This window comes from Berghia stephanieae, chromosome 5 (genome assembly GCF_034508935.2).
Source record: "Berghia stephanieae isolate SIO BIC M18660-M18661 chromosome 5, UCSD_Bste_1.3, whole genome shotgun sequence".
Lineage (NCBI taxonomy): Eukaryota > Metazoa > Mollusca > Gastropoda > Nudibranchia > Aeolidiidae > Berghia > Berghia stephanieae.
In genome coordinates, this window is record NC_088364.1 from 12,341,155 (window position 1) to 12,356,154 (window position 15,000).

The 15,000-nt window shown below is 37.0% G+C and overlaps 1 protein-coding gene across 1 annotated transcript in view; it reads right to left on the reverse strand.

Moving 5' to 3' along the window:
• LOC144972428 (U3 small nucleolar RNA-associated protein 6 homolog) overlaps positions 1 to 15,000 on the reverse strand; it is a gene marked incomplete in the record, with an annotated part of 519,965 nt that overhangs the window by 252,693 nt on the left and 252,272 nt on the right.

The following is a 15,000-nucleotide window of genomic DNA, read 5'->3' on the forward strand; positions in this document are numbered from 1 at the left end:
CTATTTTCTCACAGTTATATCTGCCAGGAATTAAAAATAAAATAAACACGCCTTGCAGACATCATGTCCCGTCCTAAATGTCAAGACACTTGCGGTTGGCTAGGGACCACTTGTACAGTAGATTGATCACGTTTAGTGAATATTGCACTATATGAAAGCTCCTAGAGAGATTTCCCATTAAAGTAAAAATGATATGGACATGACATAATCACACAAACTGTATGAATGGTATGTCAAAAACTACAAGACAACACCCAGACCATCGTCTAGTTTTGTAAACACGACTGGATTAGACAATATATTTGTGTAATTATTTGCTATATTCTTGTTCTGTCCTTATCTCTATAGTTTGTAATGGATTATAGAACGCGTTGTTTAATATTCATTACGTTCAAACTACTCGTATTACATTTTGCGGCTTCGTCGTCTTGTGGTATGACACTCGTCTTCGGACTTTCTAAGCGGCGCAAAGGTGGAGTCCTTTGAAGAAAAAAAAAATTCTCTCTGTCGGGAATTTAAAATAAAATAAAATCGCCTTGCAGACATCATGTCCCGTCTTACATGTCAAGTTTTGCGGTTGGCTTAGGACCCCTTGAATAGTGCTTTTAGCCAGTTAAGTGAATATATTGCTTTATATGAAAGCTCCAATAATGATTTCCCATTAAAGTAAAAATGATATATATGACTTCACTCTTTGAATCGCTTATCAACCAAACTGTCCGAATGGTATCTGTACACAATATGTCGAAAAACAAATAAACAGCATGACAACACCCAGACAATCGCATAGTTTTGTAAACATGACTGGCTTAGACAACATATATTTAAGTTATGTAATTATTTGCTATAATATTCGTGCTATCTCTATAGTTTGTAATGGATTATTTGCACGTATTAAATCCATTACAAACTAGATATAGAGATAGCCCGAATATTAAATTTTTAAAAAGAGAAGTGCCAAGACAATAAAAAAATATTATTATTATTATTATTATTATTATTATTATTATTATTATTATTATTATTATTATTATTATTATTATTATTATTATTATTATTATTATTATTATCATTATTATTATATGTATTAGTTTTTATATAGCGTAATATCCACTAAACGTGCTCAACGTGTTTTACAAGGCATCCCTAGCCAACAGCAACACTTAACATGTAGGACAAGACGTGATTTTAAAAAAGTAGCCCCCCCCCCCCCCAGAGCCAGTAGACCCATGGAGCCGGAGTATATCATGGTACCAATAAAGTGAAATGGACAAAAGCAATTTATTGCTACACTTTGTATAGGACGATATTCTATCGCAAAGCACTTTCCGCCAGATTTAACACACCCAGCTACCCAATCTGCTGGGTTGAAAGGGACGGGTGAGGGGGGGGGGGAGGAGTTCAGGTAAAAAAATCTCGACTCCATTCGGGATCGATCTCAGTCCCTTTGTGGTCTACCAAAAGATCAATCGGTAACCCCACTATAGAACGTAGTTTTGATATTTATTACGAGTTAAAAAATTGTGCGGTTATGTGGTCGTGTGGTATAACGGTTGCCTTCGGAATTTTTACGTCTTTTGTTCGAGTCCCACTCTGGGCGGCGAAAAGTTGGGAGTCTTTAGGAAAGGCTCATTACTCATATTTTTTTCACCCCACTCGGGTGTAAAATGAGTACTTGTAAGGTAACAGTTGTCTCTGACGGGAGGGAAAAAAAAACCCCACCTGTACTACGTATTGCCTCACAGACGGCATGTCTCGTCTTACATGTAAAATGTTGCTGTCGGCTGGAGACTCCTTGTAAAGTGCGTTGAGCACGTCCAGTGGATATGAGATTATAAAAGTTCAATTTAAAAAAAATAATAATTGAGGGGGGGGGGGGGGTTAAAATTGTGTTTGAAATGGAGGAGGGGGGTCTTAACTATTTGTTGCAGAGGTGTTGATTTTAGCAAATTGTGTTTCTCTCTCTCTCTCTCTCTCTCTCTCTCTCTCTCTCTCTCTCTCTCTATCTCTCTCTCTCTCTCTGTCTCTCTCCCTCTCTCTTCTCTCTCTCTCACACACACAACACATACACGCACGCACACACACTTTCTCTCTCTCTCTCTCTCTCTCTCTATCTATCTATCTATCCATCTCTCTCTCTCTTTTCTCTCTCTCTCTCTCTATCTATCTCTATCTCTCTGTCATACGCACAACACATACACGCACGCACACAAACTTTCTCTCTATCTATCTATCTATCTATCTATCTATCTATCTATCTATCTATCTATCTATCTATCTATCTATCTATCTATCTATCTATCTCTCTTCTTTTCTCTCTCTCTCACACACACACGCACAACATACACACGCACGCACACACACACTTTCTCTCTCTATCTGTCTATCTCTCTCTCACACACACACACACACACATAAACACACACACCTCTCTCTTCCTCTCTCTCTATCTCTCTCACACAAACACACACCAACACACACACACACACACACACACACACACACACACACACACAGAGAGAGAGGCCAACCTCCAACCCCATCATATTGGAACACCCAACTTTTGGTAAATATTTATATCTTGTACCGCTGACGTGACCCTATATTAATTTATTTATTGATGTAAAGTCAGGGGCGTTGCGTGGTAAAACACAACGGGGGCTCGCTGGGTATTCTGCCCTACCATGACTAAAACGCTTTTTTTTCTGTTATATGACCAAATTTGCTTCAGTGCCATAAAGTACATGTCTGTTTTGTTGATTGTAAACATACTAAAGTTAAAAATCAATGTAACCCCCCCCCCCCCCCAAATGAATTTGATTACATAATATAGTAAAACAATTCCCTGTGTTGTTGGTGTTGTTGCTCCAGTGCCGGAGTTTGTCCCGGTTTCTATAACGTGAAACGGACATAAGCAATTACTTGTTATCTTTTCGATAAGACGCTAATCTGTCGTATTGTACTTTCTGCCAAATCTAACATACCCAGCTATCCAGAATTTCTCATAATCCGAGACTTCAAGTCAAAGTGAAGTCTCGAGTTAGATAAGCTTTGACAATTTGAGTTATTTTCACTTTAATCAGTCGATAAAAGTCAAAACATTTTCTGGCCAAATTGTAAATATGTTGTTTAGTCAGTGTGTGGTAGATATCGGTGTTTATTCCCACAGGAGAGAGATGATGAGTAGGATGGGCAGAGTTTTACAGTATTTACAGTAATGGTATTCAAACCCAGCCCGATACAAGAACGACGTACAGAATACATTGTCGTATACTAATTATTAGGAAACAGGAATTTTGTCATAACTCAAAAAAGTTTTGAGAGAGAGAGAGAGGGAGGGAGAGAGAGAGCGAGAGAGGAGAGAGAGAGAGAGGGAGGGAGAGAGAGAGCGAGAGAGGAGAGAGAGAGAGGGAGGGAGAGAGAGCGAGAGATGAGAGAGAGAGAGAGAGAGAGAGAGCTTGTTTTGATGTAATCAAATGTGTCGACACATTGATTTGTTAATCATACTAATATGTCCGTCCACGTATTCCTACAAGCCACAGACAGAATGGACACGAACCAAGTGAAACAAGAGATGTGTTATTCCTGACACCATCAAAGAGATTTGTAGCCCCTACCGTGATGTCCTGGACCATGGACCAGAGTAACCTGAGATGACCTGCTTTCGTGGAACGTGGAGTCTGGAGTCTCCACTGATTCGATGGCAAATTCATGGAAAAGCAAATTATTCATTGGGTTGATTGTTGTTTTGTTTGTTTGTTTTTAACCACATTTTGGTGATGGTGGTAGTGATTGAAACGGTCATAGCTGTTGGTGAAGTTTTTATTGCTGCTATTTGTGTACGTGCTGCGTGTGTGTGTGTGTGTGAGAGAGAGATAGAGAGAGAGAGAGAGAGAGAGAGAGAGAGAGAGGAGAGAGAGGAGAGAGAGAGAAAGAAGAGAAGAGAAAGAAGAAGAAGAAGAGAAAGAAAGAAAGAAAGAAAGAAAGAAGTAAGAGAGAGAGAGAGTGAGAGAGAGAGAGAAGGGAGGGAGGGAGAACTGTTTTGCTGTAATGAAATGATGTGGCCATACATTGATTATATTATTGGTGATTGTTGATGTGTTAATCATAACAACATTATGTCCACGTATTCCTACAGTCTACAACAAGCCACAGACAGCGCAGACACGCACGGGCTGAAACAAGAGATGTGTGATTCCTGACACCATCAAAGAGATTTGTAGCCGCTACTCCTGGTGTAGTCCTGTTGTCCTGGACGATGGACCAGGGTAACCTGAGATGACCTGCCTTGAGAGTAGCATGAAGGATGGAGTGTGGGTGGACCAGCACAATGAGGACAATGGAGGGAGAGGGGGGTCGACACACGTTTTGACATGGGCATATTGGATATCAGAGGACGATAGCTTAATGCTGGCATACGATTATAATGTGTTTTATTTTATTCATTAGGCCTATAGACGAACATTTTTGAACTTCATTATCATTATTATTATCATCATCATCGTCGTCGTCATCATCATCATCATCATCATCATCATCATCATCATCATCATCATAATAATAATAATAATAATAATAATAATAATAATAATAATAATAATAATAATAATAATAATAGTAATAGTTTCATTACTATCATCATAATTATCAATATCTTATCATCATTACCATCACCATTGTCCTTATCAGTCCTAATATTCCATCACCATGACTATCTACACAATCGAGAGAAAGAGAACGAAACAAAAACTCCCAGCATTCTCCATTCTAGAATTCCTTTCATTGAAGGGAATCCACAAACCATCCTTCTATCTCTATCCAAATCCCATACAAAAATCCCCGTGTGATCTTAGAATCGATTACCAGAGTACTCGATAATCTTACAGGATTTCAAACCTTGCATCATTATTATAAAGAAGTATCGAGTACAAAGCAACGTAAGTGAAAATTCGTGCTGGGCGATCCTTATTCAATATTGCGTCAAAGTTTTTAGATATTCTCTATTTTAAAAATAATGATAAGTTTTGAAATGTAAGCTTCAATTTATTAAACGAAGACAGGTGCTGTGGATGTTTCGGGTTTCCCCTATAACAACAAAACATGATTGAAACACTAAAGACGAATGAGAGATGTGTGAATTCCGTCGTTCAGGTGAATAAAATAAAGAACTGAACAGGTGTGTATGAAAGGTGCCAGACAAAGCAAGAAAGAAAAATACAGGGGAAATTTTAAAAAAAACCATCCCAAATAATCAGTCGTCATCGACTGGGGATCGAACCTCAGACCTTCTGATTACAGGTCAGACGTGATACCATTAATTTCTTAATTTGATGAGGTGAATAAAAAAAAACAATGATGGGACAGGAAATAGAATGCCCCTTTGTAAGGAATCACAAATTAGTTTCATCATGTCTTGTTGATAAGGGGGGGGGGGGGGGGGAAGTCCACAGTATCTATCTCCGATAATAAATTGAAGCTCAAATTTCAATACTTATCGTTATTTTTACCGTCGAGCTTCAAGCAGCAACATTTTTATTATTCTCCAGTTTATCAAATCATTTTTTTTGAAAAAGAGATTACAATAAATCGTTTTATATCTAAAGTAAAGTTTAGGAATTCACTAGAATCGTTGTTGTTTTTTAAAGTAACCGTTTAGGATTTTAATACAATCGTTGTTGTTTTTTAAAGTAACCGTTTAGGATTTTAATACAATCGTTGTTGTTTTTTAAAGTAACCGTTTAGGATTTTAATAGAATCGTTGTTGTTTTTTAAAGTAACGTTTAGGATTTTAATAGAATCGTTGTTGTTTTTTAAAGTAACCGTTTAGGATTTTAATAGAATCGTTGTTGTTTTTTAAAGTAACGTTTAGGATTTTAATAGAATCGTTGTTGTTTTTTAAAGTAACCGTTTAGGATTTTAATACAATCGTTGTTGTTTTTTAAAGTAACCGTTTAGGATTTTAATACAATCGTTGTTGTTTTTTAAAGTAACCGTTTAGGATTTTAATAGAATCGTTGTTGTTTTTTAAAGTAACCGTTTAGGATTTTAATAGAATCGTTGTTGTTTTTTAAAGTAACCGTTTAGGATTTTAATAGAATCGTTGTTGTTTTTTAAAGTAACCGTTTAGGATTTTAATAGAATCGTTGTTGTTTTTTAAAGTAACCGTTTAGGATTTTAATAGAATCGTTGTTGTTTTTTAAAGTAACCGTTTAGGATTTTAATACAATCGTTGTTGTTTTTTAAAGTAACCGTTTAGGATTTTAATACAATCGTTGTTGTTTTTTAAAGTAACCGTTTAGGATTTTAATAGAATCGTTGTTGTTTTTTAAAGTAACCGTTTAGGATTTTAATAGAATCGTTGTTGTTTTTTAAAGTAACTGTTTAGGATTTTAATAGAATCGTTGTTGTTTTTTAAAGTAACCGTTTAGGATTTTAATACAATCGTTGTTGTTTTTTAAAGTAACCGTTTAGGATTTTAATACAATCGTTGTTGTTTTTTAAAGTAACCGTTTAGGATTTTAATACAATCGTTGTTGTTTTTTAAAGTAACCGTTTAGGGTTTTAATAGAATCGTTGTTGTTTTTTAAAGTAACGTTTAGGATTTTAATAGAATCGTTGTTGTTTTTTAAAGTAACCGTTTAGGATTTTAATACAATCGTTGTTGTTTTTTAAAGTAACCGTTTAGGATTTTAATAGAATCGTTGTTGTTTTTTAAAGTAATCGTTTAGGAATTCAATACACCGTTATTTTTATAAGTAACCGTTTAGGATTTTAATAGAATCGTTGTTGTTTTTTAAAGTAACCGTTTAGGATTTTAATACAATCGTTGTTGTTTTTTAAAGTAATCGTTTAGGATTTTAATAGAATCGTTGTTGTTTTTTAAAGTAATCGTTTAGGAATTCAATACACCGTTATTTTTATAAGCAATCGTTTAAGATTTCAATGGTGTAAAATAATTGAGATGTTTTTGGAATCGAGTATCGTTTTTTATAATGCGAGCGACGATTACTGGTTTCAAATTGTATCCCATGTATTTTCGGCTCAGTCTGTGTTTTGTTTTGGGTTAATCTTTCCGATTTCGTTTGTTTAATATTACCACTGCTGTTTTTTCCAATCTTTAAAATAAAATTTAGAACTGTTTTGGGGAAGAGGGAGGGGGTGGGAATGGGGGTGGGGGTGGGGGGGGGGAGGGGTTGTGTTTATTTTTTCCTTTCTGTGTTGTTGATTTTGCTGCTGCTATTGTTGCCACGGCTTTGTTTTTACTACTGTCGTCATCGTCATTAAAGTTTTTTTTGGGTGTTTTTGTCGTGATGTTTTTTGGTTTTTTTTTGTCAGTGGTATTAAATGAAAAACAGTCGCAAAAAAAATATACAATATATAATATATCCGACGACCACGGTTTGAGTCCAGCAAATGACCCCCCCCCCTCTCTCTCTCTCTCTCTCTCTCTCTCTCTCTCTCTCTCTCTCTCTCTCTCTCTCTCTCTCTCTCTCTCTCTCTCTCTCTCTCTCATTTTTATCTTAGATTGAGCAAGAACCGTAACCCTCATCACTTATATTTCTCTGCTACATTATCGCCGCTGATGACTGGATTTTTACAGGCAGGTGCTCTTCAAAAAAGACGATCTCTCAATAAATAAATAAATAAATAAATAAATAAATAAATTAATTAATTAATTAATTAATTAATTAAATTTGAATGAATGAATGAATGAATGAATGAATGAATGAATGAATGAATTAATTAATGAGAATGAATGACTATATAATTAAATAACAGTTTATATTTAGCTCACGTCTACGCCAAATTATTTTCACGGCGACATTTTGAAAGAGGGCGTCGCGTTTTCTTACTCAAAAATCAATCCAAACCCGAAAGAAAGTCTTTATCTATAGATAGTATGCGCTTGGCCAAGGAGTTCACAACATTGCCATCCGGAAGTATAACGGACCAACACACAAACTCTGTGTAACCATGAACTTTTATAGTCTGGTTATTACAGTTTAGTGTGAACAACTCACAAACGCGGATGGCAAAAACAATAACAAAGGCCTGAGTGACGTCATCTGCATACTATCTATACTTCAATAAAAACGGAAATACTTGATGGACCTGACCCCGGGATTATTATGTAAGTGGTCTTTTGGGGGCCGGGCTTCTACGGTAAAAGACCGAAAGACAAATTCCCAAAATTTGATTTACAACAGAGAGACTTAAAAAAATATCATTCATATTTTTTGTATTTAGTTATTTTATATATTGTGTAAGTCAATCTTCTAAACAAAAAACCACTCTCAAATAAAAATGGACGTATCTAGACGCACTCTTATTAATAAAAAATCTTTTTTTTTTTAATCTTAAAAACAAAAATAAAAATAAAAACCAATATTTTTAAAATGCTAAAAAAAGTAGTCCTTCAGAACCGTTATGCCCATGGAGCTGGAGTTTATCCAGGTTTCTATAGCTTGATAGCATTTTCTTACTACCCTTTGGATAGAATAGGACGCTAGTCTATAGCACAGTACTTTCCGCCAGGTCTAACAGACCCAGCTACCCGGAAAAAAAATCTTGCCGCACCCGATCGGATTCGGTCTTGGTCCCTTTGCGTGTGAAGCGAGTGCTCTACCAACTGAGCAACCGGGAAGGAACCCCGCTAACTGTTATAATAATAATAGTATCAATAAAACTCTGACAGCGGTTTCAAATGACGACAGCTCGTTCAACGAGCGAGAGAGGATTCCAGACAGTTTGGAAGATGTATCCATCTCTAGCTCTAAGGCTTTTATTTGGAATAAAAATACGAGTTGAAATGGGGGGGGGGGGGGGGGGGGGGTCGTTTTATCTTTACACTGTTGGAATTCTGTCAGATACGCCAGGCCTATAGATGGAACGGAATTGTTGACGTCACTCAGCTCTTTGTTATTGTGTTTTTAAGCCAGCCAATTTTTTATGAGTATAGTTCGCACTAAATTGTATCAATCAGACTATATAAACGTTTTAGGTTAAACATAGTTTTTGTGTTGATACATTATATCCGGCTGGCATGGTTGTGAGTTTTTAAACTAAACGCATATCATCAATATACCGCCAATCAATCAAATAGTTATATATTTGTGGCCAACAGCAACACTTAACATGGAGGACGTAAAATGACGCCTGTTGGGCGATATTACAATATTTATTATTTTTCGGACAGAGACAACGTTGTTAACGACCAGGTACTCATTTTACACCTTAGTTCGATGAGAGTTTGTAAGTAAAGAGTCATTTTCAAGGACTCAACTATGCGCCGCTCAGAGCGGGACACGACCCCAGGACCTTCTGATCAGAAGGTGAGTGCTATAACCACAAGACGACTGCTGGTCACAGTAGACGTTAAATCTATCCCAGACAATCTTGACGGGAGTGGAGAAAGTCGGGGAGGGCTGGGTAAATCTTATCATGTTATTCTCTGTCCATCAATTTCATTGGCAATTTGAATATCCTGTCTTTTTTGTTTTTGTCTCTGGGCTCGGCTCGGGCGATATTACATCTTTTACAAGGCTGTTAACGGTCATGTAGTCAGTCATGTTACACCAGAGTACGTTGAGAGAATGTGAGTAAGTGAGTAAAGAGCCTTTTTTCCAAAGACTCAACTATGCGCCATTCAGAACGGGACTCGAACCCATGACCTTCCGATCTGAAGGCGAGGCGTGCTAACTGCCACAAGAAAACTGCTGGTCTAAGCAGATGGCAAATCTATCCCAGACAATCTTGACGTGAGTGGTGAAAGTCGGGGGAGGGCTGGATGGGACCCGAACCCAGGACCTTCCGATCAGAAGGTGAGTGCTATAACCACAAGACGACTGCTGGCTTTACAGACGGCAAATCTATCCCAGACAATCTTGACGTGAGTAGAGAAAGTCGAGAGAAGGCTGGGTGGGACTCAAACCCAGGACATTCTGATCAGAAGGCGAGTGCTATAACCACAAGACGACTGCCGGTCACAGATGGCAAATCTATCCCAGACAATCTTGACGTGAGTGGAGAAAGTCGGGGAGGGCTGAGTAAATATTATCATGTTGTTCTCTGTCCATCAATTTCATTGGCGATTTGAATTTCCAGTCTTTTTTGTCTGGGCTAGGTTCGGAAGCCATTCGGGTCACTACTTATATCACGGGCCAATCTGATGGATGAGGAGGAGGCGGACTGGATGCAAGGAATAAGACAACACAGGATTCGTGGCAACTCTTCGGTGATCGGCCTGATAAATTTGATGTATACTGACAAAAATATACATTTTTACCGTTTTGGCGAGAAGAGAGATATATAGACAAGAGTCAGAAAGATAAGATAGACAGGCAGATAGACGCACATACAGAGAGATAGAGAGAGAGGGGGGGGGGAGAGAGAGAGAGAGGGGGGGGGGCGGGAGGGAGAGAGAGTGAGAAACATACGGACAGAGAGACAAGCAGGCAGACAGACTTACAGACAGATAAATAGAAAGATGGATGGACAGTTAAATGAATAGATGGATGGGCTATTGATATATTTATCGATCGATCGATCGATTGATTGATTGGTTGACTGATTGATTTATTTATTGATTGATTGATTGATTGATTGATTGATTGATTGATTGATTGATTGACAGCAGCAACAACTAAAACGGAATAAATAAGTAAATAAAGAAAGAAAGAAATATAGAACGAAAGAAAGAAAGAAAGAAATAAAGAAAGAAAGAAAGAAAGAAAGAAAGAAAGAAAGAAAGAAAGGAAGAAAACAAATCCAGCTTCCCCTAACACACACCACTCTCTCACTCATCACACAACGAACGACGATCCAACCAACCGCCTACTTAGGCCTATCCTGTATTCTCTATGGGCCTATCCATAGAGAATACAGGCCTAGTCTGTGGGCCTATCCGCATAACATTACGTACATTGTATATATATAAAATTAACCGACGACCGCAAGCAGATCGCTCACCCATCTCGTACGTAGTACCCGTCAACGTCTGCTACGCGAAGGACAACAGGGCCATCAGCACCACAGACCACTTCCGATTCCAGACTTTTCAGGTAAAATAACGCGTTCAGAAAACAGGACAAGGTCCGATGCTTCACCTGTCTTAAATGGCTTACCTCTGATGAAACAACTTTTTTATTTCTTGCAGCTGGGACCAGGTTGTTTGCAAGTTCATTTTTTTTTTTTTTTTGTATGGAGGGGAGGAGGGTTTTTTAAAAATAATTTTGTTGTGGATTTTTTTTTTATTATTTATTTTACTTTTTAAAAATATTTTATGTTTTGCTTTGTTGGGTTCTTTTTTTTTTTTTTTTTTTTTGTTTTTTTTTTTTTTACGTCTATTTTGGCCAGAAAACATTTACTTCAAAACATCGATGGATTGAAATTAAAATGTCTATTAAGATGCTAAAACTCTTAAACTTGGGACTTCATTACAGTTATTTTTCTTTCTTCATTTTAGCCAGATAACTTTTACTTCAACAAATTATGTCGATCGATTAAAATGAAAGACCGCAATTGATTTTGACAACAACACTTAAACCCGAGCCTTCTATAAGAGTTTTGGTAGAGTATTGATCAATACTTGAAATAAAAGTTTTCTGTTCAAAACGAAATAATGACGATGATGATGATGATGATGATGATGATGATGATGATGACGACGACGATGATGATGATGATGATGATGATGATGATTATGACGATGATGATGATGACGACGACGATGATGATGATGATGATGATGACGTCGACGATGATGATGATGATGATGATGATGATGATGATGATGATGATGATGATGATGATGACGACGATGATGATGATGATGATGATGACGACAACGATGATATTTCCAACACCCCCCCCCCCCTCCACCACCACCACAACATCCACTCTAAGATCTGAATATAAACACATAATATTTCCACCCTTTTTCCACCGCCCTTTCCTCTGCTTTTTCCTCATAATAATTTGCCAAACTCGCTTAAAACTTAAACTTTGCTTACGGTTAGCTTACCTTATGGTGTGAGACAGAAGATAAACAGATGTAAAGATTACCTCCCCTTGCATCTTTGTTTTGACACACTTGCACAGACAGCCTTTCACAAATAAACCCAACAAGGTGCGAAGATGGCGTTGCGTCATTTTTTAACACCCCACTAACCCAGACCTACCTGCTAATACGAAAATTTCGTAGAAATACGAATTTTTGGCTCTTAATTGACAATTACATAAAGATCTATAATTCAATAAACTTCTTTAAAACATAGTTTTCATGCCAGAGATAGTAGAGCATCTAGTCGAAAGGTGTGTTGTGACGATGCTACCAGGCGGGTCCGCGACGGTGCACGAATGCGGACCGGACTTTGCTGATTGGGTCGATCCTCATAACATAATAGTGTGAACCATAAGAGGCTGCTACCGTATTTAAACACAAATTGGTCATTGTTAACTCTCTCCTTACCAGCTATTTTCAGAACTTAACCCTAAACTCCATATTCACCCAACACAAAAATAGATTTTTCAACTGGAATAGCAAGGAGTATATTTTATATTTTGTTAAGAAAAATTATCTCTGTAACATAGTATCGAGTTTTTATCGCTTTTACTATAACAAAATGAAATCACAATAAGAAAATTGTTGGCTGAATAATAAAAATTGTGACGATTATCCCCCTGGGTGGTAAGGAGAGAGTTAACGGTAGATATAATGCCTACTATGTTGTTACTACCCCTAAAAACTACGATTTTTTTTCCAATTTCAAATAGGCAGGTCTGCTCCAACCCCCCATGTGTCAATATTCAAAAACGACAAAATATCCCATGATCCTCCATAAACCAAATACATCCATTTTGACAATAATACAATTATAACAATAACAATAACGAGACAGAAAAAAAAAGATTGTTATGAGATTCCGATAGCTCAGTTGGAAGAGCACTCGTGTCAAATACAAAGGGAAAGATAAAGTCGAGATTATTTATTTTTCTATGACGCTCCTGCCTAACCCCCTGTGTCAATATTCAAAGCGCCAAAATATCCACGCTCTTTGCACCAAAAACATAATTTTTTACAATAAAGCAATAATTATATAACAAAAATCACAGATGCTCTTTGCTAACGGTTTTTAAAAAGTCTGATTTTTTAATGATTTTTTTCACATTTGTGACCGATCGTCTCAAAACGGTATTATGTCAGAACAAACCAGATGCTTAATAGCCAAATTTAATGTTAAAATTTGTCAAAAATATAAATTGTGGCATTAGCACCCTAAAAAAAGGTATCCATTCTCCTCAATAAAACATACAAACTCAACACAAGTCTGATATTCCTGGCTATAAATTCAATTTTCAGAATCTTAACCAACCCGACTTAATACCGTTTTGAGGCGAAGGGTCACATTTCTTTTTGTAATGATCATAAAATGAAAATATTTCGTAGAAAGCGTCGCTTCGTCAAATGATAATATCACCTTTAAATCATCGACCCAGCTTCCCTTTGACCGTTGCCTTTTATTCAGCGACAGCTATAGATAGTATGCGCTTGGCTAAGAAGCTCATAATATTGCCATCCGGAAGTATAACGACCAACACACAAAACTGTGTGTAACCATAATCGTTTATAGTCTGGTTAATACAGTTTAGTGAGAACTACTCATAAACGCGGATGGCAAACAACAATAACAAAGACCTGAGTGACGTCATCTTCAAACTATCTATATGAAGTCCTAGCTTTTATTTCATTCACGTTATTGTTTATAAACAACCAACTATGTTTGTCCGAGCATGTGTCAAATTGTGTCACAAATTCCATGTTTTTTGATTGGTCAGAAATCGACTGGTTAATTCTCATTGACCCTGTAAATAAATCACCCGACATTATACCGATATGAGGCGATGGGTCACAGTATTGCCAACTACATACTTCTACGTCACTCAACCAGTCACTAATCACGCTCAATGTCGCTTGACTTTAGTCGCCAAACGAGCGACGGAACGTTCCACTCTGTTCTCGACCCTACGCGTTTTTCATTGTGTCCCGAAACACAAAGGGACAAAGCCCAATGCCACGCGAACTCCTATTCTAATTAATAACTACATCAGCACATAATATCATGTGAAAAAGATATTCAAAAACTAATCCCTCCAACAGTGATCGTGGGGATTTGTTGTTTTTGTTTGTTTTTTTTTTCTAATCCCCAAAGTCTGAGTTCTATTTTGAAAGATCACATTATTATCTCGAGATTTACAAAAATGAAAAATAATAATTTAAAAACAAAACATCATTATTAAATGAATAATTTTTTTTAAAAAACAGAACAAATTAAAGAAAGGAAGAAAAATGATAAGCAAAGAAAGGCAAAATATCCCTTTCCAACCTTTTGCCAAGGCCTCAATGCCAGTTTTTTAAAACTGGCCATAATCTGGTAGAAGAAATACAACCTATATTTAAAAATTTGACCAGAAAACTCGTCCTTCAAATATCAACCGATTTAAATGACCCTCATCTTGGAAAAAAAACGCTCAAACCTGGGACGATCGAACATTTCGCGAAGTCCCAGGTTTGAAAGACTTCTTGTCAAGATGAGGGTCATTTAAATCTATCGATATTTGAAGGACGTGTTTTTCTGGCCAAATTTATTAATGCGTATTTTATTTTTTCCAGAGTCCGGTTAAAATAGAACATTTTTGTGTGTATATTCTAAAATGGTGCTAATCACTTTCACCCATTCATTGTGTGGATTATATTACATCCGACAAATCTGACATTATTATCCACGAGTATCAGATTTGGGATAAAGGAAGGGCCAACTGGATTTTGGTCTTTAATGAGTTCTTTAAACAATACACGACCTAGTTATGATTTGGTGGGTGGCAGATGGGGGTTTTTAAAAAAAAAGAACCAAAAAAAAAAAATGTGTCTTACAGGTGGTCTGTCCTGTTACTAGCGGAAAAACTTGGGTTTGGGGGCGGGGGGGGGGGGGGGGGGGGGGG